General features: G+C 39.7%; 1 protein-coding gene and 1 long non-coding RNA gene across 3 annotated transcripts in view; one reads left to right on the forward strand and one right to left on the reverse strand.

The window, feature by feature from the left end:
• The window catches only part of LOC121723629 (guanine nucleotide-binding protein G(olf) subunit alpha), a 178815-nt gene that overhangs the window by 28685 nt on the left and 124173 nt on the right, over positions 1-25957 (forward strand). The window contains exon 1 of one of the 2 annotated variants that reach the window (XM_042109512.1): positions 24932-25235. The exons of the other annotated variant lie outside the window; for it this stretch is intronic. The gene's annotated coding sequence lies outside the window, so the exon portion shown is untranslated. Of the gene's footprint in view, positions 1-24931; positions 25236-25957 lie in introns of those variants that run through there. 2 annotated transcript variants of the gene reach the window in all.
• On the reverse strand, positions 8039-15138 carry LOC121723833. Its single transcript, XR_006035057.1, has 4 exons — positions 15061-15138; positions 13889-13891; positions 13292-13298; positions 8039-8050 (listed from the first exon to the last, which is right to left on the reverse strand). It is a non-coding gene; the product is annotated as an uncharacterized LOC121723833 (long non-coding RNA).

Raw genomic sequence — 25957 nt, forward strand, 5'->3', positions numbered from 1 at the left:
CCAAATTTCTAGAGCGTCCTCCTGATTGGGTCATGAGTCCATATACCAAGTTTGGATTTGATGACTGCAAGGGTTGCTGAGATATAAGCTCACTTCCTGTTTGGCGGCTTCACTGCAAATTTTGATTGGCTGTTATGGGCGAACGGTAATACTTCCGAAGACGAAAAGTGATAACTTTTGTGAGGCTTGGTCTGAAGATGATCTGTGTAAAATTTGGTGGGAATCAGAGAAAGTATGTGACCCCTGATGCATTTTAAGTGTTTTTGATGAAATCCAAAATGGCGGAAAATACATCATGGCGGAAAATTACGTCATAGGGTGCTTTGAACTCTGCTTGGTCCAAGGATTCCAACGACACCTGACTTTTGAAAATCGGACCTACGGGTCAAAAGGTACGTGAGTGAACACACTTCCAACTTTGGCCTGTTGGTGGCGCTAGAGGGTTCGATTTGCCGACATGAAACTTGGTGACATGAATCATGGGACCGTCCCCAATTAGTGTGCCAAATTTCCCAACTTTTTACCAGACGGTTCTATGGGCTGCCATTGACTTCCATTGCATATAATAATAATAAATATAGCTGCAAGCAGCAATGTGGGGGCCAAGCAGTTGAGCAGGAGTTGACATGGCAACCCAATGTTGCTACATTATACACACACCCAATTAACCCCCCCGTCCCACACACACACACACACACATATATACACGGATAAACTTCCTCCCCCAATGGCTCCCCACAGATACGCACACCTCAAACATCACCAAAGTTATTGTGCGTCCTCAGGTTGTAGTCATGAGTCCACATATCAAGTTTGGTGTCAATACAAAAAAGTGTTGATAATTATAGCGCCCCTAGTGATCAAAGGTCACTAAATGTATTGTCCTTATTCAGGATGTGGTCCCGAGTCCAGGTACCAAGTTTGGTGTCGATACGAGAAAGTGTTGCAAATTATAGTACCCCTAGTGGTCAAAGGTCGCTAAAATTATTGTATGTCCTCAGGATGTGCTCCCGAGTCAATGAGCCAAGTTTGGTTTCGATACGTGAAAGCATTGCAGAAATATGAGCCCACTTCCTGTGATTATAGCGCCACATAGTGGTCAAAATTTACCACATTTCTTGAGCGTCCTCCTGATTGGGTCCTGAGCCCATATACCTAGTTTGGTTTTGATATGTGAAAGCATTGCTGAGATATCACTTCACTTCCTGTTTGGCGGCTTCGCCACCAAACGTGATTGGTCGTCACAGGCAACTGGTTTTGAATATGTGTCCAAAAAGCAATGCGTTTATGAGTCATGGTCTGACGATCATCTCCGTCAAGTTTCGTGAAAATCGGATAAACTTTGTGACCTTTGAAAACTTTTAGGTGTTTTTGATTAAATCCAATATGGCAGCCGGATCAATTACGTTGACATCACAAATTCACATCTGTCGGCCTTAGGCTCTCCCACAGACACCACTAGTACATTAACATTAACATTAACAGACACCACTAGTAAGTTTTAATTCCAAACACATCACTCATTGCAAGCCAAAACTTAATTTTGCTAATTATAGCGCCACTTATTGTTCAAAAGTCATCAAATTTATTGAGCCTCCACCTTATTGGGTCTTGACCCCAGGCACTGAGTTTGGTTTTGATACATGAAAGCATTGCTGAGATATTACTTCACTTCCTGTTTGGCGGCTTTGCCGCCAAACTTGATTGGTCACGATGGGCGACGGGTTTTGAATATGGCTCCAAAAAGCAATGCATTTGTGAGTCATGGTCTGAAGATCACCTGCGTCAAGTTTCGTGAAAATCGGACAAACTTTATGACCTTTGATTACTTTTAAGTGTTTTTGATGAAATACAATATGGCGGAAGATTCAACTAAGCGGAAATTGACGTCTTGGGGTGCGTTGAGTTCGGCCTCATCCAAGGATTCCAAGTATACCTCAATTTGTATGGTTGAAAATTTAAGCGCATAGATGTAATGCAAAATCTGACACATTGGGGGCACTAGAGCACTTGACATGAAACTTAGTGAAATTAATCATATGACTATACCGAATCAATGTGCCAAATTTCCCAACTTTTTACTGTATGGTTCAATGGCAAATGAGCGTTTCATTATAATAATAAGAACACATAGAATCACTATGGGTTGCCTCGCAGCTTCGCTGCTGGCTCCCAATTCTGGCTACTGTAGGGAGCCAATGGAGAGTAACTAGGAGAGGAGTTACAATGTGTCCTCTTTGGGTGAAGACCAGTCGTGTTGCAGCATTCTGAATGATATATCAAACAAAAGAAATAAAAAACTATTAATTTAGTATCAACCAATAACTCAATAGAACTTTTTATTTATTATTTTTGATTTCTCCTCCATCTACCCATGTCCTTGATTGCCTAGCCTTTCTGCCCCCCCCCCAACGCCCACCCCCAACACACACACTTACATCATCACTGTCATCACTTCACATACATACAACACACTGCTTGCTACAGTAAGCCTCCTCTACATACTTGCTGCACACTGCCCCCCCCCCCCCCCACATACACAGCACATTATTTCATCAGGAAGCTTCTCCAACACACATCCCCAACATACTTACAGCACACTGCCCACACACACACTACACACACACACACACACACACACAGTCACTGCTCCACTCCCCTCCCGCCCACACACACATCTTCACTGTCATCACTCACATACATCATACATACAGTACTCTGCTTGCAATAGTAAGTCCCTGCCCCCCCCCCCCCCCCCCCACATACACAGCACATTATTTCATCAGGAAGCTTTTCCAACACACATCCCCAACATACTTACATCACACTGCCCCCCCCCCCCCCAATACACAGCACATTGTCTCATGAGGAAGCTTCCCCAACACACATATTGCACACTGCCCTCTCCCCACATACACAGCACACTATCCCATCTCCCCTGCCATCCCCCCAACACACACACCAAGACCCCTGGCAGTTGGGTTAGCCCCTTGAGCCGTGGATCTGCCCAAGGTTTCTTCCTTGGTAAGGGAGTTTTTCCTTGCCCCTGTTGCTCTTGGGTGCTCCTTGTTGGTGCCCCCCACCCAATCCCAATCCTCCCCCACCTTTTTTATGCAGCCCTTGACACTTAATCTACTAAACCCCTCTTCTACTGCACTCTTACCCCCCATTAATGCACAAATAGGCTGACACCAGACATAATTTCTCTGCATTTCTTACTTCCAGTAACTATATGCATGTGACAATAAACTTCCTTTTATCCTTGTAACTATTCTGATATTAATATTCTTCTAACTTCTACATCTTTGTGTAGGCTACTGTTAAATACTAAGCAATGGCCTCTGACTTTTAAATACCAAGGCTGTTAAATGCAGTGGTATAGTCTACGGGATACATACTACACTGACTACACAGTAAACCCATTTAAAAAGCATCATCATCTCAGTATACCCATTTAAAATAGGCAAGGATACGTATTTAATAACATTTGGGGTTGCTCAAAGTATACCCACCACTACAGCTAACTAGACTTCACCACTGGTTAAATGGCACATTGCAATTTACAATTTGTGTGAGTTCAGGGGCATACAGATAGTTGAAGTTTGGGTGACCTCAATAAAGACTAGAGAATGTAATTCCAGGGAATTACGAGTGCATGAAAATGAAGCTAGGACAGACATAGCATAGCTTAATAAAAACTTGATAGTTTAGACGTAGACAGTTTAAAAGTTGAATGTAGATAGTTTAACAGTTGTTAATAGACAGATAGTTTAATAGACAGATAGTTTAATGAATGTTGAAAGTTTAAAAGTTATATGTAGATAGTTTAAAAGTTGTTGACAGACTGATAGTTCAATGTGTGTTGATAGACACATAGTTTAAAGGCTCTACAGTGGGCATCGCTTTCAAATGACCACTTCATTCGCGCATTACGCGGCGTGAAGCTGCGTGAAGCTTTAGTACCACTTTCAGCCACTGTGCGTCGCTCTGCCACTGTACATCGCTCTGCCTGCCGTCCCTTACATAATTGTTGCCGAGAGTAATCCCAGCCTACGAATTCAATAACAAAATAAATCATGCATAATTAAACATTACCTCGATTTAGGCTACTTGGGTATGGCTTAAGGCTTGACTACACGAAAATCGAAATCGAAATTTGCTGTCTACATTATTGTCAGTGTTGGGGTTAACGCAACTACGCAAATCAAAACAGTGGTGTGATAATTGAGCCAGTAGAGAAATAACTGTTCAGAATTAATCTGTAGCCTTGGGTAGGCTTCTGCAGAAAACAATGTTGTTGCCGATTTAATACTATCTGGCGACGTTTTTAACAGGCTACGCAATAGAGGCTTAGACAACTATGACCCACGTTTTGGTTTCGTAAATTAATTTGCCCTACTTCTTGACTGCAATGTAGTCAATTGACTGCTTGACATGTAATTTTTATTTTTCTGTACAATAAACAATTACATCTGCTTTATGCCGCAGAATTACATTCATATTTGGCTGACTGCAGACGTGCCACTTCCCTCCCCATATTCCAAGATTAAGATAGTATGAAGTGCTTTTTGTAAAAAAATAGTTAAAATGAATAGCTATTTGCAATTTGACAAAACACTGGTCCTCATTTTGCGAATGCGAGGACGATATGAGCCTGTTGCATTTAGTTAGATGTCCGAGTCACGCATAATGTTTGAAAACCACTGGCTCGTAATCACAATAATTTAACACACGACAATTGGATAACCTACTTCATCATGTCCCCATGCCTACATTTTTGTGAGTAGCATAGAGATCGTTAAAAACAATAAAGTATGGCTCTCCGTTTGGGACATCGAAAACTTATATTTTTAATAGACTACCGTCGAAGATGCTGACTTGCAAAAGCCTCGGGATAACACGTTATCTCCACTATCATCAGTCATGCCCCTTGATCAAAGTGGGGAATGAAATAAAAGTTTGAGAACCACTGGCTTAACAAATTACCTACAGTCCAGAACACAGAATCTGTTGCAATATTCTGATGATCGGCGATGATATCGGCAAATGTTTGTTTTCCAAAGTAAGAATTTCACTTCACCATGCACCTTCGACAATACCTGGCCTACCTGGTATCATTACAAACATTATTCTGTGTCCTAAAACTGGCATATTTTATGGCATTGTGTCATGTAAGTTCGTTGCAAAATCTAGAGAAATGTGTGCGGTGGTCAGCGGGGGACAATTGAGACACACATTGGATTGTGTTATTACTTGAACACTCCACACTATCCACAGCTGTGGTAGGCCTATCAGGGGCAGGAGGATTACTGTCAGCGCAGGCTTTATATAAAATTCTTCAACAGAAGGCCTCGAATGTTGTCTTGTTTGTGGAGCGTTTTGCTTCGCTTCTGTAATTTCGGCTTCATTGAAAATGAGGGCTTCCCTCAATGACCCTCCGAGAATAAATAAAGGTTGAATGAATGAATGAATGCAGGCTTGCCCAAAATAAAGGCATGTGGTTTGCGCAGCCTACAGTAAATAACAGACCCGCCAGAATGTGCGTTATGATGCTTTTTTACGAGCAAGATGTTTTGGTACCCTACGCACACTGCATGTTAAATAACAATGATCATCAGTAATATTCGACCATTAATTTGGGTAAATGGGCAAACGTGACCACCTTGATTGGCTGATTGGCTGATGATTGTAACGCGGGCATGATTCCAAACACCTCCCTTACGATGATGAGTGACAGGTCTCAGAATGCGTGCGCTACACAAGGACGGAAGATGATGAATAACTGGGGCCGTAGGCTATTCACAAAGGCTTTTATCTTACTACTAGGAGTAGGCTACTCCTAAATCGCACTTAAAGATTTTAGATTGGAGTTTTCTCTTAAAAGTTATTCACAAAGCCTTTCAGACAACTCCTAAACTAGGAGTGCGTCTTCGTGGCTATGGATGACGTTATTACTCATGCACGAGCTTGACTGAAGTGACCACCTTGATTGGCTGACGATTGTAACGCGGGAATTCCAAACACCTCTCTTCCGATGATGACTGACAGGTGACAGGTCGGAGAATGCGTGGGCTACACAAGTAGTGCGAAGGACGGAAGATGATTAATAACTGAATAAAAAGGCCTAGCCTAAATGAATAAAGAGTAAGGCAAAACAAATAGCTTAGTAGCCTAATGAAACATAGGCCTATGGATTGATGCAGTAGCCTACCTTTGCAACATTATTAAATTAATCTGTCACCATATCCCTAGGCTACGTTTGCAAAGAGGAGAACATTTTAATTTGATTCACAATGAAACGTTACATTTCATTTACATGTTAACAATGAGTAGTTTTGGTTGTTGTTGGTGGCTGTTCCCTCGCGATTGGAAGCTCCTGTTGCGCATAGGCTATTTCAAAACATCGCAACGTAAAATGCCACAAAAAAGCTGTTTATGAATAGGTCTTAGTGAGTTAGGAGTCCTCTCGACTTAAGCTGTCCCAGACTTAGGTGCTACTTTTAGGTCTAAAATGCTTCGTGAATTACTTTTTGTGAAAAAATTAGGAGTCCTAAAGTTAGGAGTGACACGCCCATTATTTTTAGGAGTTGCTCCTAAATTCGCCAGTTAGGAGCTACTTTTAGCCTTAAAATTCTTTGTGAATATGGCCCCTGAATAAAAAGGCCTAGCCTAAATGAATCAAGGCAAAACAAATAGCCTAGTAGCCCAATGAAACATACGGATTGATGTAGTATCTTTGTAACATTATTAAATGATTATGTTACTATGCCTACGTTTGCCAAAGAGAACATTTTAATTTGATTCACAATAATGTTACATTTAATTTACATGCTGACAATGATTAGCCTAGTTTTGGTTGTTGTTGGCGGCGTTATTGCATGTTAGTTATGCCTACAATGCAAAATTGCTTCATCGCGATTGGAAGCTCCTGTAGCTGCATAGGATTTCAAAACCGCAGGTTTGTGAATAGGTCTGTGAGTAAGGAGTCCTCTTGACTTCTTTTAAGCTGTCAGAGGTGGGAAGGTGGGATTTTTTGGGGGAAGGGCCGGATTAACTGGGCACAATTGTCTGATGGCCCCCCTTCCCCCCAGCCAACGTGAATCGGGTGGTTAGTTAATAGGCCTATCGTGAAGATTTTTCCTGCCATCTAAGGCACGAGCGCATCTGTGAGGCCAAGCCTCACCAAGTAGCTCGTTTGTTTACAACTAACATTCCATTTAATTAAACTGCTTTATAGGCTATGCCGAAATAGTTTTCAACATTTTGAATATTAGTGTCGGGTGAATTGAAATGTTCTCAAAGTAGCCTTATGGCTGAAAGCTGCTTGGGACCCCCCCGTCAAGCAATATAACCATACAAACGCGCTTCCTGCACTCATTGTTTCAAAAGGAGTAATTTTGGCTTTGTCAGAACTGAAGAGCTGTGGACGGCACGGCACGGTATGCCCAATGAAAAACGCAACGCAACACAACACAGACCCCGCTTCTCTCGCGTCAGTCACTGACATGAACGAAACACAGAACCCGCTTCTCTCACGGCAATCACTGACAGTAGGCTAACCTAGAATAAATGCATGGGGAAAAACACTTCCCCATGACAAAGACATCGTAAAACACTGAAAGTTAATATTTTGTCACTAGCAACATTCATCTGTCCTTTGTCAAATGTATTATGTTCCAAGTACCCTATGCGTAATTCTGCTTCATAAAGTTGAACAAATACATTTGCTTATTTCACAGAAAAATATAAATAGCCAGTCTACAGTGCAGAGTTGGTAAGTTATGGTAGGCCAACCTGCAGTGAACATACAAACAGGGGAAATTATTTCTCTTGCAGCTGAGTAGCCTCAGGTGCGCACGTAGACATAAGGCCGAACATGCAAGCGCCAATGAATCGTGCTCTCACGACAATCGCGCCGTTAAACTTAAATAGGTTAACATCACTCTAAGTTCGCCTTCAAACAAGGAAAACGATGATTTGAAGACATCTGTTTCGTTGGAAGGGCAAGGGGTAGCAACAGGACAACACAGAGACAGGCCCGATGGCAGGGCTGTTATGAGAGTATTAAAATATGGGATATTCTACGGGAAAACATTAAAACGGCAAGACAGCGGGGTAAGTTAAAATACGTGATAAACACGGAAAAAGTTGGCATGCATTGTTTCGGTCCCCGTGCACAGGGATTTTTTTGTCATACTATTAATCACATATGATTATTTGTGAAATTGTGCAAACAGGCGCAACACATTTGAAAAGGAAGGACTGGTAGCATGCAAGCTCACGGGAAAGATTGATTTAAGAACGTTATCACAAAGCGTGTGGCTGTGGCGCGGGCGGAAGACAATTGGCAGGGGAGGGTCATGTCTTTTTTTAACAATTCTGTCGGAGGGTCATTGAACAATTTCTAGCAGGCAAGAGAGGGTCATGCAACTTCCAACTGAAGCACTCAAAATTCCTCCGGTGGCCCCTTCAATAAATAACGATCAGTCCCTAGATTGCTGCTGGGCTATATGTCTTGGTTCTGTTAACAACTCATTGTCAAACGCATAGATATCTCGAGGTTGCATCCATTACAAACAAACATGCAATGTGAACGTCTGGGATTGGGGAGAGCACTAAATGCTCTACTGAATAAGCACGAAGTCAAACCTTTAAATGAAAAACACTCTTTAATAATCCAAAAAAATAAACCGCTATTGAAGTAAACTTGTGACCATCAAAAATCGTTTATCGCTTGTAACTCCGTGACACCAGGACGTAACAGGAAGGCATTTGGCTGAGCAACGGAGGTTAATATGCTCCATGTTTTGTCCAAACTGTCTATCATCGTTGCACTCGGAGAAAACCGGAATGTTTCATTCGTCCCCGTTTCAATCGTCCCGGTTGTACCTACTCAAAACGCAGATAGAACCTTATTATTCTAAGGTAGCGAAATAGCGTTCAGCATGATTCATGCCCAATTAATTCCCCCTGTTAAAGTGTTCGCCTTTGTAGTTTGGTTTCGTGATAGCCTATGATAAACGGCTTATGGCCAAATATGTGAAAACGTTAAAATGGCCTACAGTAGGCGATAAACCCGGAAAAAGTTGACAGTGATTTTTTCATAATCACTTTGGAGGGTCATAGAAAAATGTATTGCTGGCGAGGGAGGGTCACGTCTTTTTGGACTAATGCTCCCAAAACTCCTCCGGTAGCCCCTTAAATAAATAACGAACAGTCCCTAATGAAGTAAACTTGTGACCATCAAAAATCGTTTATCGCCTGTAACTCCGTGATAACAGGACGTAACAGGAAGGCATTTGGCTGAGCAACGGAGGTTAATACTCTATATTTTGTCCAAATGATGTCTGTCTATCATCGTTGCACTCGGAGAAAACCAGAATGTTTAATTTGTCCTGCGTCTCTACGGCTGCAAACGGGGTTCACTCGCAGTTAACCAAATATTTCTTTATTAGGGCAGGGCAGGCATATTTCTGGCTATTACATTATTTCTAAACCAGTCTGCTAAAGTCTGTAGTGAAGTCTGTGTATGGTTTTCCAGGCTCCATTTCTTTTTACGAGACACCCTGCTCACTTCTACCGGTTGTTTGGGTTGTTGCAGCGTCTCACTGGAAAAATACAAATTAAAGTCGCGTGATCCCACGCGTGGACCGCGAGTGAAGCTGGCCAAGTCGAAGCACTGCCCACTGTATATAGGTAGATAGTTGACGATAACTGACAGTTGGAATGGCTCTAATGTTTGCTAGCAGTTATGCTAACAAAGCTAATTGTTTTGACCAAGTTACTTAGTTAACTTAGCTCATGTTTCTAGCAGTTTTGGAAAAAATGCTAACTATGCTAACCCATGTGACTTAGCTAACTAAGCTAATCATTTTTAGCAGTTATGCTAAAATGTTAACTATGCTAACCACATTACTTAGCTAATCATTTGTAGCAGTTTTACTAAAAATGCTAACTATGCTAACATTTTAACTATGCTAACCATGTGACTCAGCTAATTGAGCTAATCATTTTTTGTAGTAATGTTAAAATGTTAACTATGCTAACAATGTTAATGATGCTAACTAGCTAGTGAGGACTTTTATTTTGAAACAGTTGAAGGCAGATGATACAGTTGATGGGAGTCATAGTTGACTGACGGTTACAACAGTTGAACAGTTGACAGTTACAACAGTTGAACAGTTGATAACAGTTGAAAAGTTAAAAAGTTGGATAGTTTAAAGGGACTTTTATTTTGAAACAGTGTTGGGCACAGGAAGCAGGTGAACAGGATCTGCAGTCTTAATACAGCCATATTGTATGCTTAAAGCCTGAGACAGTGGCTCCAGGTGGCCTGAAGGTTTAATATAGTTGGAATGACTGAACAGTGGCTCCAGGTGGCCTGAAGGTTTAATATAGTTGGAATGACTGAACAGTTTCTCAGGCTTATAGCATAGAATGAGACTGTATGCTTAAAGCCTGAGAAACTGACAGTTGATCCAGGTGGCCTGGCCAGAGCCATATATGGTGATCCAGGTGGCCTGAACACCTGGCATAGGATTCTAATTGCTATTGTGATGTCATAATCTAATGTTAAGTCAATGGGGAAATTTTAGTAGTTTTTAATTAATAGTTTCAAAAGTATAAAAGTTACAAAGTTGAAAAATACATAGCTGAAGTCACATAAGTAAGACCTATGCAACGCAGTTTGAATGAAGTTTCTACGTTAAACAGTTGAAGCTGTATTAAACGCACAAAAAGCGTTAGAAGAAGAAGAACTAGAAAAGCATTTCCTGAAGGAAATACAGTGCATGAAAATGCAAAAATATGATGTAAAATATCATACAGAGTAAAAAGAAACTATATTGGTTGCTAAGTAGATGAGGTTTAATATAGTTGGAATGACTGAACAGTTAAATAGGTGGATAGTTTAAATGGTTAAATTATTTAGGTAGATAGTTGACGATAACTGACAGTTGGAATGGCTGTAATGTTTGCTAGCAGTTATGCTAACTATGTTAACAAAGATAATAATTTTAACCAAGTTACTATGCTAACTAACATGTTAACAATGTTAAAATGCTAACTATGCTAACCATGTGACTTAGCTAATTTAGCTAATCATTTTTAGCAGTTTTGCTAAAAATGCTAACAATGCTAACATGCTAACTATGCTAACTAGCTACAGTGGGTAGGAGTCATAGTTGATGACAAGTAACAGTTACAATGGTTGAACAGTTAAAAAGTTCAGTAGTTTAAAGGGTTAAATTGTTAACAGTGAAATATTGTAGTGAGGACTTTTATTTTGAAACAGTTTTTGGCAGAGGAAGCAGTTGAACAGGATGTGTAGTCTTAATAGGGCCAGTTTGTATGCTTAAAGCCTGAGACTGGCAGTTGATCCAGGTGGCCTGGACACCTGCCATAGGATTCTAATTGCTTAACGGCCGTATTGTGATGTCATAATCATAATGTTAAGTCTATGGGGAAATTTTGATTAGTTTTTAATTAATAGTTTAAAAAGTATAAAAGTTACAAAGCTGAAAAATGCATAGCACTCTTGTCCTAAGTAAGACCTACGTAACATAGTTTGAATGAAGTTTCTACGTTAAACGGTTGAAGCTGCATTAAATGCGTTAGAAGAAGAATAATAAGAAGCCTAGGAAGAACAGTACAGTGCATTTTCATGCACTGTAACTAGAAAAGCATTTCCTGAAGGAAATATAGTGCATGAAAATGCCAAAATATGATGGGTTTATTTGGTTAAATTATTTGCTTGGTAGATAAGGTTTAATATAGTTGGAATGACTGAACAGTTAAATAGGTTGATCATTTAAATGGTTAAATTATTTAGGCAGATAGTTGACGATAACTAACAGTTGGAATGGCTCCAATGTTTGCTAGCAGTTATGTTAACTATGTTAACAAAGATAATAATGATAACTAGCATGCTAACAATTTTAAAATGTTAACTATGTTAACCATGTGACTTAGCTAACTTCGCTAATTATTTTTAGCAGTTATGCTAACTATGCTAACTAGCATGCTAACATGTTAGCATGCTAACCATGTGACTTAGCTAACTTAGCTAATCATTTTTTAGCAGTTATGCTAACTATGCTAACTAACATGCTAACTATGCTAACCATGTTACTTAGCTAATCATTTTTAGCAGTTTTGTTAAAAAATCCTAACAATGTTAGCAATGCTATCATGCTAACTATGCTAACCATGCTAACTAGCTACAGTGGGTAGGAGTCATAGTTGATAAGTAACAGTTACAATGGCTGAACAGTTAAAAAGTTCAGTAGTTTAAAGGGTTAAATTGTTTAACAGTGAAATATTGTAGTGAGGACTTTTATTTTGAAACAGATTTTGGCATAGGAAGCAGTTGAACAGGATGTGTAGTCTTTATAGGGCCAATTTGTATGCTTAAAGCCTGAGAATGGCAGTTGGGATTGGGGACATTTTGAACAGTTTTTAATTAATAGTTTAAAAAGTATAAAAGTTACAAAGCTGAAAAATACATAGCACTCTTGTCCTAAGTAAGACCTACGTAACATAGTTTGAATGAAGTTTCTACGTTAAACGGTTGAAGCTGCATTAAATGCGTTAGAAGAAGAAGAATAAGAAGCCTAGGAAGAACAGTACAGTGCATTTTCATGCACTGTAATAAGAAGCCTAGGAAGAATGCACTGTAATAAGAAGTCTAGGAAGAACAGTACAGTGCATTTTCATGCACTGTAATAAGACATTTTGGAAGAACAGTATAGTGCATTTTCATGCACTATAATAACTAGAAATGCAATTCCAAGGAATTACCAGTGCATGAAACTGCTAAAGTTGTGATTGTAAAATATCATGTATAGTTAAAACAGATAATACAGAGATGGTTACTACGGTGATGCTAGGATAGACATGGTGGTTGCATAGCTTAATAAAAGTTGATAGTTTAAAAGTAGACTGTTTAAAAGCTGAATGTAGATAGTTTAAAAGTTGTTGATAGACAGTAGATAGTTTAAAAGTTGTTGATAGACAGCTAGTTTAATAGATAGTTTAATGATAGTTTAAATATTGTTGACAGACTGGAAGTTGAATGAATGTTGATATTCAAATAGTTTAATGGCTGTGTATAGGTAGATATTTGACGATAACTGAAAGTTGGAATGGCTCTAATGTTTGCTAGCAGTTATGCTAAGATTTTTAACTATGCTAACCATGTTAATTAGCTAATGTTTTATAGCAGTGCTAGCAATGCTAACCATGCTACTTAGCTAATGTTTTATAGCAGTGCTAGCAATGCTAACATGCTAACCATGCTACTTAGCTAACTTAACTAACATTTTCTAGCAGTTTTGCTAAACATGCTAACTATGTTAGCAATGTTAACATGCTAACTATGTTAACCATGTGACTTAGCTAACCAAGCTTATCATTTTAGTAGTTATGCTAACTCTGCTAACTAACATGCTAACTATGCTAACCATGTGACTTAGCTAACCTAGCTAATCATTTTTAGCAGTTTTGTTAAAAATGCTGACCATGTTAGCAATGCTAACATGCTAACTTTGCTAACCATGCTAACTAGCTACAGTGGGTAGGAGTCATGGTTGATGAAAAGTGTTGACATAGTTGATGACAAGTTAAAAGTTGTTGATAGACAGCTAGTGAATGCATATAGTTTAAAAGTTTAAAAATTTAATGTAGATAGTTTAAAAGTTGTTGATAGACACTTAGTTTAATAGATAGATAGTTTAATGATAGTTTAAAAGTAGACAGTTTAAAAGTTGAATGTAAAAAGTTCAGTAGTTTATGGGTTACATTGTTTAACAGTGGATTATTGTAGTGAGGACTTTTATTTTGAAACAGTTTTGGGCAGAGGAAACAGTTGAATAGGATGTGTAGTCTTAACCCTCTATACCCCAGTGGAATTCTACAGCAATGCCCCAGATTCCTGGGAATTCTAAGAGAAAAGGGCAATTTGAGAAACATTTCAAATAACCAAGAATAACTAAAAATCTAATGAAAAGTGTCAATTGTAAGTTTCTTTCAGTTTAAAGATTAGAAATGGCTCTTTCAAATGATATATGATCCATTAAGAATTGTATATTCATGTTTCCCATAGACGGCCATAGGCCTACTCACTTACAGTCTCAAAGTTTTTCACTAACAAAAAGTTATAAATATTGTTCACATATTTCTGTATTAGAAGCTGGGAAACAAGATACTATATGAGTACTGATTTCATTGAAATAGACTGGCATATCTTGCACTTATTTGGGATTTAGCTGGACAGTGAGCCTTACAGCTAAAAAATGATGAGGATATGAATTAACGTAGGCCAGAAGCATAGCGCATGAAATCGTGACTCATTTGATAAGCATGTCACCAAGAACAGGGACTGTTAAACCTGACATGGATTTACGTTTTGTTTTATATGCACATCATGTTATATAATTTATCTAAACTTGATCAGTTGATGATGATGAACCTGTTGCACTCGTTCACTAACCTTCAACCTATCCTATGCTAACATTACGAGTCTCAGACTAACGTTACATCAGTGAAGGTAGCAAATTAGCAGGCTTTTTTGTAATCACAAAGATGACGAGACATTGGCCTACTTGTATACAAATACATTTTCCTGACATCCATAAGCAGAAAACACAATGGTTCCCGCTTTGGTTATTAGTCAACAAAAACTCATTTAGAAAAACATACATAAGTAGTAGTTTGCAATAACTATCTGTAAGTGGGATAACGATAATGTTAGCTTTACTGTACATGCCAGAAAGGGGTAATGTTAATGTTATGTGTTAAGATATAACTGCAAATAAACCTGGCATGGGTTTATCATAACCTTTATTGTTAATTAGGCCATGACCCATCACTGAATTATGCCTATATTTTGCTGGTGCTAGCTAAACTCAAACTGACTTTCACAGTGACAGCCATACGATTTTTTTTTATGCCAGAGAGGCAGCTAAGTCAGTCACGACAAACGGGAGGATGCTAACGTTAAATATATTACACTTTCATGTTTTTATTTTGTCATTTTCTTACATCAATATGATCGTCACTTACATCAAAACATGGTGGATGCACATCAATACTATCTCATCTAATGAGAAAAGACGTGGACGCTTGTTAGAAGCCATAACTCCAGAGGCACCGTAAGTCCTCAGCCGGTCAGTCAACAGGCTAAACTCAAAAATACCGGAGAAATGTCAATAGCGACCTAGCCATTTAAGTGTGTCAAAATAAAAGTCTGGTGTTTATGTATCCACTAACGCTGTATTATTTCATGTATGAAGGTTATACTGTAGCAGATGTCTCTTTAAGAATTGCGGCCGGCCGCGGCCGTTACAGGAGAATATAGAACGGCCGTCGACGGCCGCTACGGGGTATAGAGGGTTAATTGACCCAGATTGTATGCTTAAAGCCTGAGGCTGCAGGTGGTCTGAACACCTGCCATAGGATTCTAATTGCTTAATGGCCGTATTATGATGTCATAATTGGCAATGTTAAGTCTATGGGGATTTTTAAAAAGTTTTTCTTTAATAGTTTAAAAAGTATAAAAGTTTCAAAGTTGAAAAGACATACCAACCTGATCTGTTTGAAGACCTACGTTACAAAGTTTGAATGAAGTTTCTAAGTTAAACTGTTCAAGAGAAATTGCGTACGGAAAAAGTGGTAAGCGGAATAAGAAGAAGAAGAAGAAGTAGAAGAAGTTGCCTAGGAAGAACAGTACAGTGCATTTTCAAGCACTGTAATAAGAAGAATTCGGATACAGTAGAGTGCATTTTCATGCACTCTAAAAATAGAAACAAAGTGATGTGTACAGCCTCAAGTATGAATGATGTCACATTAACAGAAGGTTCAGAGCAGCGGCAGACCTTTCTTGGTGCCACGGAAGTTATTGAAAGTCATGTGTTTCAGAACGCAGTGGTGCTGTGCCATGTCCCATGTATAAGGGGCTTCAGGTTGATCCAGTGACAGTGGGTGATGATGTCAGGGAGATGGATGTCAGGGGAAAGGGGGAGGACATGCCACGTCAGACCACCCCAGCCAAACCACTTCACGTAGGCATACCCTTGCAGACTAATGTAGACCATGGAGACCACCTTGCCGCCACCTCCAGTACATTCAGCCATCACCCATATCTTATCTGCAAAAAGGAAAGTTACAATAAAGTTAGTCAGACAATTTTACAACATTACAAAGCATCTAATCACTCAACACCACTAGTAATACCAATTAATTAAATATATGTGTGCAATAAACTTCACAGCCTACCTAATGTTAACTACACATTTAAATATGTGGTGTGAATGTTATTAACTTGCGTCAGCTTGAAAAATACCGTTATCAGTATGACTGATCATGGACGTTAGATGACGAACTATGGTGTTTCTCTCTCAAATGTTCACCGATATCCCTGGGAAGTGACTGGTTCTTTGCGTAGTGTTTAATGCAGGCGTTTAATTTATCGATCATTCACTTATGCGGTCTACAACTACCGACCTACCGATCTATTTTTTTTACAGTCTATGCTACCGACCTACCATCACAGAAGTAGGTCTCACGGAGGTGTATTTGTCGCAACGCTGGCAAACTGGCTAGTAGTTACATTAACATGACAGGTTGATGAGGTCCATGCTTCACATTACGTTAACGTTAACTTACGTTGCTTTATCACATCATACCGTTGCTTTATCACATCATATACTGTCTTGACTGTCTAGTGTTATTAATCCCCATGTACAGTCAATGGTTACTCCATGTTGAGATGACACATTAAGAACTGAGATATTTGAAAACAGCAAAAACTAATAAAACCGAGTAAATCATGCATCGACTGTTACGGGAGCTGTGTGCTAATCTTCACTTCAACGACTAACTTAGCCTACCGTTAACGGTAACGTTAATGTATCTGCTAACGTTAGCATGTAATTTGCTGTCCGTATTTCTGTTGTTAGCTAGCTCATTAGTATTAACCTTACTAAATTGTCACAGTCTATAATCAACATAATAAGCTCTCTTAGACGTATTTAAGAACAACAATAGAGAAAACTTTTCAGTTGATACGCAACACTTACAAGACAAGAACAAACCGAAGACTGTTGTTTGTGCCGTTTAGCTAACTCACAGCCGCAAAATTCATCAGCCAGCTAGCCTTCGGCGCCGAGTCGACCTGTTGTGGAAAGGAGAAGGGGGCGGATTTCACACGACAAGGGGCGTGTTTAACTCGCTGAGTGGGCGTGCCTGACCGCGACTCCTCTTCAATGCGCATGCTTCAACTTCTGTTGCGCAGCCGCACTTCAAATTGGCTCCAAATTTTCCAAGATGGCGTTGCCTCGGCGGCTTCAATTCCATAGAACACTGCTGAATGCAGCCACACTGTCCAGTTCTATATACAGTCTATGGTTTGAACGTGTGGTACTCTCCCATCTGCAAACCACAGTATCACCGCTGAAGGATCCCTACCAATTTGCTTACCAGTCTAACAGATCTGTGGAAGATGCCATCAACCTAGGAGTTCACTCTATACTGCAACACCTGGAGTCAAGCAACACCTATGCACGCATGATGTTCATCGACTTTAGCTCTGCCATTAACACCATTGATCCACTCATCCTCTTCTCTAGGTTACAAGCCATAAAAATCAACTCCGCTCTGTGTCACTGGATACTGGACTTCCTGAGGAATAGAATTCAATCAGTCAAGGTTAACAATACAACATGCCCTCTGACCCTCAACACTGGAGCGCCACAAGGCTGTGTGTTATCTCCTCTTCTGTTTTCCATCTACACTAATGACATGAAATCTCACCATCACTCTGTCAAAGTATTGAAGTATGCAGATGACACCACCATCATCGGTCTCATTAGTGACAATGATGAGTCCCAGTACCACAAGGAGGTGAAATGGGCTACGGACTGGTGTACTGAAAATAAGCTCCATCTTAACGCTCAAAAACAAAGAATGGTTGTGGACATGAGAAAGTGGCCTAACACCAAAGCCCCATCTATTATAGGTGAACAGCCTATAACCTTGACTGATTCCTTTACATTTCTTGGCTCACATACAGTATCAGCCATAATTTGAAATGGGACATTAACACCACCCACCTTATCAAAAAGGCGAATCAGAGACTTTATTTCCTAAAACAACTGAAAAAGTTTCATGTCAACAAAACCCTTTTGCTGCTCTTCTACAAAGCCATCATTGAAAGCATCATCACATCTTCAATCACCGTCTGGTATGGGAGCTCTGACAGTTGCACCAAGAGGAAATTAGAGAGAGTTGTCACCAAAGCCTCCAACATCACCTTGCATCAGTCCACTCTCTGTATGCTGAACACAGCTTGAACCGAGCATCCAAGATCATCAGGGACACCTCACATCCGAGCCATGATCTCTTCCTACTTCTGCCCTCTGGAAGACGCTATAGATCTCTGAAGACAGGAACGACACGCTTCAACAACAGCTTCTACCATTCAGCAATTAGACTCCTGTACTCCTGAAGATTTGCAACTCTACTCATTTATTTATATTTATTTAATTTATCCCTCTATCTCTATTCTATTCTATTCTATTCTATTCTATGTTTATAGTCGATTTTTGAAGAAATTGAAGTTTGTAACAACATTTGCTTTAAACCTCTGCAGAAGTTATGTCTCATTTGTCTAAGCAAAGGTTGGTCAGAGATGGCTACAAAGGCAAACTAAACGCCATTGTTCGCTGTCGGCGGTATTTTCATGAAACACCCAGTACTGTACATGTGCATATTCACAAGGTCTGCCACCTCTCTGCGATTGGCTATTGAGAAACGCTTTCTTCGAAATCAGAGACATTCCCCTGCTCTATTTTCCCCTGAATCCAGGCGTATTCCTCTACTAATCTCTATGAAGACACATTTGCATGGACGAGAAGCAATGTAATTTGATTTATAACCCGAATTCCGAAAAGTTGGGACACTTTGTAAAATGTGAACAAAAAAGAATGCTATGATTTACAAATCATGTCAACCCTATATTTAACTGAGAATAGTTCAAAGACAACATTATCAACAGTTGAAGGAGAAGAATTTGACTATTTGAAAATATGAATTTAATGCTAGCAACACCTCAAAAAAGTTGGGACGGGGGCAACAAAAGGCTGTAAATGTGGTGTAATGACAACAAAAGGAGGAACATTTCACAACTAATTATTAGAGTGGATACATCCCCTCTATTGAAATCTGGTGGCTGCTGCTTATTATTTTTCTTTTTACCCTTTTGTACACTTAATTCAGCTCGAACTGTTTAACGTACAAACTTGGTTGACACACCATTCCGTATATCTTCCAAGGCTTTACCGGCCTATCTGTTTTTCATTTTTGAGAAGTTTATACTTGTTGTGATACTTGAAAAGTGTATCTATAGCAATGAAAAGTGTATCTATTTAAGTAAAGTTGCTAGGTGACGGGAACGCTGGCAAGTACGCCGCTCAGTCTGGCATCTTGTTTTTTTAATTTTCGTAATTTAATGTCATGTTTTGTTCTGAGACATCTGTCGCTAATGTTAACGTTGCGGTTTTGAGGAACTGCTATGAAAGCTGTCATCGTTATGGTCAGAGAGGCACATAGCCTACAGAGTGTAGGCTATCGTAAACCAGAAAGACCGGCTGCCTACCAGAACAAGCTGTCCACACTGTCCTGCTGCTATCCTGCTAGCTGCCTTAACCAGCATCACTCCGTTAGAGGCGAGCAGGAATTTCAGGACTGGAATGCGGGATCCGTCGCTATCAGAGCAGAGGTCCACTGAGAGTTGCTGATCTGCGAGTTGGATTTCCAGTGTCTACTCCGGACGACTCGGGTGCATTTCCAACTACGGAGGACTTCAGATCCATGTCCTCAGAGCTCTGCAGATGGCCAATGTACTTGGTTGGACTGTTTAAGAACACCATGCTGTTGCTTAGCAGCTAAGAAAGTTAGCCAAGAAAGTCACCATCATCCATGGACTTGACTTGTTTGTTGTGCTTGTCTACGTCTTTGTGAAAAGTGCTTTTGAATGGCCTCTTGTGTTGTCTATGCCGTTATGTCTATGTCTTGATGTAGCCTGCGCCAACAGGAATGCCACTCTCTCTGGCATCTGGCTATTTTGTGTTTGTAAATTGTCTGTATTTTTAAATTCCTTTTGTGAAGCGACCTTGGGTGTCTTGAAAGGCGCTTTATAAATAAAATGTATTATAATTATTATTTTTTTTTTTCCCCATAGACTTGAATGAAAATCTGTGACATCATAATAATGCCAGCTGCGCTTGTTAAGTAAGTAGCTCCCAGAGTAGTTCCCGGGCTAATCAGAACACTGGCACAGGTGCCACGTGTGAGAAATCTAATTGTCTGAGCTTCTAAGCATACAATCTGGCTTTCCCTGAACTACACATCCTGCTGACGTGTTTCCTGTGTCAAAATAAAAGTCCCAGCCATATCTCATGCTTTGAGATTTTTTATATATATATATATATATATATATATATATATATATATATATATATATATATATATATATATATATATATATATATATATATATATAACGGCTTGACACACATGCTTCAAATTTAGTATGAGTGTTTGTATGGACTCAAAGATGAAGTGAATTGATGTTGGAGATCAAAGGTCAAGTCCATGAATACTTTGAGTGTGATATCTGAAGAACGTCTTGGCGTACATGCCTTAAATTTGGTATGAGTGTTTGTATGGACTCACAGATTACTTGAATTGATGTTGGAGGTCAAAGGTCACATGTCAAGGTAAAAAACACCTTGAGTGTGATATTTCAAGAATGCCTTGTCAGACAAGCTTCAAATTTGGTTACTCCAAAAGCACATTTGCAGGTATCACAATCACCCTACCAACCAGCTAGCAGCCAACACAATAGCCCCACCAACACCCTAGCCAGCAGATTACATCCTCTCGCGTAATTCTTCCTTTCTAGTTTAAAAAGATCATTAATTATCCAGGACAGTCACTCAAACAAGAAAACAATCATGGAAAATCCAGTATGTGTGGCAAGTGCAACCCTAGGTCACACTCAAGACTCTTTTCTAGTGTGCCAATGAGGAATCACTTAGGAAAAAGCAGGCACAGGCACACTATTGTTCTTCTGAAGTTTTCCTTATTATGATCGCCGCCAAGCGAAGTGGAGGTCATAGGTTTAATAGGTTTTTTTCTTCTGGATTTTTTTTTTTCCTTTTTGTGTCACCAATTCCTGGTGACACTGAAAGACTGGGATGCATGAAACTTGTTGGGCATGTAGCCCCACAAGGATGAAATGGAACCATTGTTTTTCGTTTTTATCCGATCGTGGAATTCCGTTCATGGGGGACTATACAATAAATTAATATGTGTACATTTATTGACTGTACACTATGCATGGAGACATACACGCTCAGGCCATCCTTAAAAATATTTTTGTTTGCCGTAACCCGACTGATCCTGTTAATTTAGGACCGACCCATATATTGTTTTTTTTTCCTTTTAGCCCAACCAAACAGCCTGTCATAAACTTGCATTAAAGGGAAACTTGGCAGGATATCCCCCTCTGCTGGAGAAATTGTGCATTATGCTATTTCAAACTGTGGGAAAGGTAAACGATAAAGCACATGGATTTGAGACTTTTAAGACTTTTTATTTTTTTACTCTTCAAATAACTAATACAAATCATTAATATAAATGATATTTTAGTAATTATTGTGAATATAAATTGCCTACGTAAGTATTGTGAATATAAATATAAATGGCCTACGTTTTTTAGAATGGCCGTGTTCTTTGAAGTAACATGCGTGTGTGCGCAAGGCATGATTCTAGAGCCTCCCCTGGCCTGCACATCTTTTCTCCTCACACACACGTATTAGCTATCGTGCCATAAACAGTGAGACATGTCTGCTAGTTTCTGTGATGCTGTGGCCGCACACAGCAACACATAATAATAGTCTAATATCAAGTTGATTTGCTTACTTACATCTCTCAAGTTTGTGTTGCTAACCTACTGTACCTAGGCTATGGCATACTGTATAGGTAATTTAGGCCTACATTTGGGTTTGTCATTTCAGAAATAGAACATTGCAAGAACATTGCAAGACATTTATGTTTCCCATGATCCCAGAAATATTTTCTTCGACTTTTTCATTCTTTTTAACATTAATTTTATTAGTGTGCTTGCTAAATCTAATGACACAGAAAGCATAACAAATTGCTGAATTTCAACTTAGCAGCCACTGTGGTGGGTAGGATAGAGCTAGCATACCACAAATATATATAGTCATATATGGGCAAATTTTTATATTATATTAAGTGTCTCGTAGAGCTCATGTAATGTTATCAGTAGCCTATAAGGGTAAATAGCGCTGATTTGAAGCTGCCTATAATAACTACCAGTGAGCCACAGTCTCCCCGTAGCATGGCACAGTGCTTCACTTTTTGGCACACAAAGTGCGTCCAAATTCACCCATTCTTCTCTGTTAAACTACTCGAAGTATTTATCACACAGATATCACATGAAAGGGCCTTTTCTCAGCTTTTGAATAGTGCTAGTTAGTCGCTATTTGCTGTGATAAACGGTTCACGAGAAAAATAACTTGTGTAAGAAATGTAATCATTATTCTCTGCGCCCATCTCCACATCCATTCGCCTCGGTGGAATATCGCACAAACTCTTCACACAACACATGACAAACCATATATCAGAATAAACAGCAGACCTTACCGAACACAAAGGTGTAATGCATTCCCGTGTATAATTAGCCGTTTCAGAGTAATCCTGTTTTGAAATAAATTGTAGACAATTTATCAATATTCTCCAACTTTGGGATTTTAACATTTCTTAAAACTGAGCTGTGCTTACATCACTCATATATCTGTAAATATTAGAATCAGAGAATATACAGCTCATGGTTAATAATTTGTCAATGTGGCCTTAATGATTTATTTTCACAAAATGCTAAGCATGCATGTATTTAAGTTTCTTAAAACTGTGCTTAAATTGGTCAATGCATGACTTCATAACAGACCAAAGAGAAAATAAAAGAATGTTAAATGAAGCCTAGATACAGTATCTGTAAAAATCAGATGATGTAGGCTACACAGTATAGTTTGATCAAGTTGAATAGCTCCAGAACTCATGCCAAAGGATGGTCTTAAAAGAGCCACACCACTTTTATGACGCTTTGGCATATGAATACTCTTCTGTTGACCTTTAGTTTTGTTGATACTGTGCATGGAGGACAGACCGATTTTGAATTCTGTCCCAACAAGGTGGTAGGTTTAGAGGAAAATTCAGAACATTTTAATCGTATCGCAATAATGCCGATAACCGTGATCATTTAGGTTACTATAATCATGATATCACATTTGCATACCCATACCATATCTCTAGTGGCTGGTGAAAAATGTTTTTTTTTTGTGTGGAAATTTTGGAATCCACCAGCTACAGTGGCAGATGGACAAAGTATTTAATTTCCATCCCTGGTATGCACGCACACACATGTGCACAGACAGGCACACACACACACACACACACACATAAACACAAACACGTACACGCACGCATGCACACACACAGGCACACACGTACACGCACGCATGCATGCACAAACACACGCACGCACACATACACACAAACACATAAACACACACAAGCACAGACACACAGGTATGCACGCATAGACACAAACAAAAACACGTGCGCACACACACAAACACACACACACATGCAGGCAAGCAGGCACACGCACACACACAAATAAACACACACACACACACACACACACACCCCATTACCCCCACACAGGCATGCGCAGAAGCGCACGCACACACACATAAACACAAACATGCATGCATAAACACACACGCGCACACACACATAAACATATACACACACGCACACACACACAAAAAAACACAGACACACACCCCCCATTACCCCCACACACCCACTCACAAGCAAACGCATACACACACGCACAGACACATAAAACACACACACATGCAGGCAAGCAGACACACACGCACACACACCCCATTACCCCCACACATACACTCAAAAGTGAAAACACACAGAAGTACACATACACAAAATCAAACGCACACATGCACACACTCATTTACATACACTAAAGTTGCAAGAGTAGGGGATGGAGAAATTGATTTGTTGATTTATTTTTGGGGAGAAAGTGTACAGGACTGAGAGGTGGACATATTTTGTAAGGCCAAAACCTTTCCCTGGAAATGAAATTGAGCCTACTTTAAAGGCTGTCAGCCAAACAGTTATTATCACTTATTAGTCTACCGTCTTGTAAAATAAGACTTATTAGTCTACCGTCTTATTCAATAATTCCTGATTGTGACGTGAATGTGTAATTGTCTTTTTGTACATGTCTCACAGTAGACCTATGACCTACATTGAACGTAAAATATGTAGCCTAATGTTTTAGCAGAAAATAGTTCTAATGTTTTATTGTTATTGTTACGACTATGGACATTCTAGCGCTCTAATAAGCTATTTTTGCAAGGCTATAGCACTGAAGCGTCAAATGCGTCCTTCTCCTCCGTGTTAAAATAAACCATTTCTTTTGTTAGTTATAGGATCAGAAGCCCCAGACAGCAGCGGAGTGGTAATTGGGATTTTTTATTTGTAAAAGTTGTTTACTTCGCCCTCCAGCCTGGACTGTGCGATCGCAGCCCCTAACTTTCACTTTCCGCCGCCCTCATAGTCTGCATGGCCGGTACACTAATAACGTGGGATAGTGTACTTCTGAAGATTTTAGATGAGTGACCGCGATAGGAGTCTTTAAAAGTAGCTTTTTTGCTAGGCCCAGCGAATGGCAATGTGGAATATTCCGCTGGTTGGTGCACATGCAAGTGTTCAGATTGATTGTCTATCCATCTTTTACAACGATTTTCTTGGAGCAGCTCTTCTACACAACTTTTTGTCAGCTGTCCACTTTCATCAGGCCATATGTAGGCAGCTGTATGCATCAGATGAGTGGTAAAAAAGTTGAACCGCTGAAAAGTGTCATGCCACTTATCCTGGACCTACACATTTGGTAGATTCAACAGAGAACCATTCCTTTGAGAGTAGGCCTGCGAAAATGTACTGCAGATCCACAAATCAAGCTAGGTTTATTTTTGTTTGCAGTCATCATGAAATTATGTGTGTGTGTGGGGGACTCGGATGATGCTGGAAAGAATTCCACACACGTTTTTCCCACTGCGGTAAGTAAGATAATTAGTCAAAATGTTAAATTGTTAGGGTTTACCATTACACCGGTAACCGTTACATCCCTAGTCATGATGATTTAGTTTCACATGATTATTGTTTAATTGTCAGAATAAATCATATATTTACGGAAAAGTATGTCTTATTGTGTTGTTTTGTGGCGTTTAAGGACATGCAAGGCATTGTGAGAATAGGATCTTACGGTGTGTGTAACGGCATTATGGGTGTGACACGAAGCAGCATGATAGTTGACACGGAGTCTAATACTTTAAAGGTGCTCTAAGTGATGCTGGGCAATGGCACTTCTGTTCACGTTCAAACAAAACAGAGAGCTAGCTCACTCCCTTTGCCTCCCTCCCGTGCAGCTGAGGGTGCATTCACACTAGACTGTTCGGTCCGGACCCGAGTTCGTTTGGACTGATGGTTCGGTGATATTTGCTTATGTGAACGCAGTCTACCGGACCAGGGTCTGCTGGAAAACATGGTTTCGGTTTGTTAGAACACCGGTGCAGTTTGAATGCTATCTGTTCCAAAACAAGGAAATAAACTGCCATTTTTGCGACGTTGCCAAGCGATATTGGTAAAAAGAAGCTAGTGTTTTTATGACAAACGGACCCAGGTCCGCAAACAAAAATGTGAACAGAGACCAGCTGGGTCAGGTCTAGGGGGGAGTAATTACACTCGGGTACGGTCCAGTTAAACGCAGTGTGAATGCGCC

This window comes from Alosa sapidissima, chromosome 1 (genome assembly GCF_018492685.1).
Source record: "Alosa sapidissima isolate fAloSap1 chromosome 1, fAloSap1.pri, whole genome shotgun sequence".
Lineage (NCBI taxonomy): Eukaryota > Metazoa > Chordata > Actinopteri > Clupeiformes > Clupeidae > Alosa > Alosa sapidissima.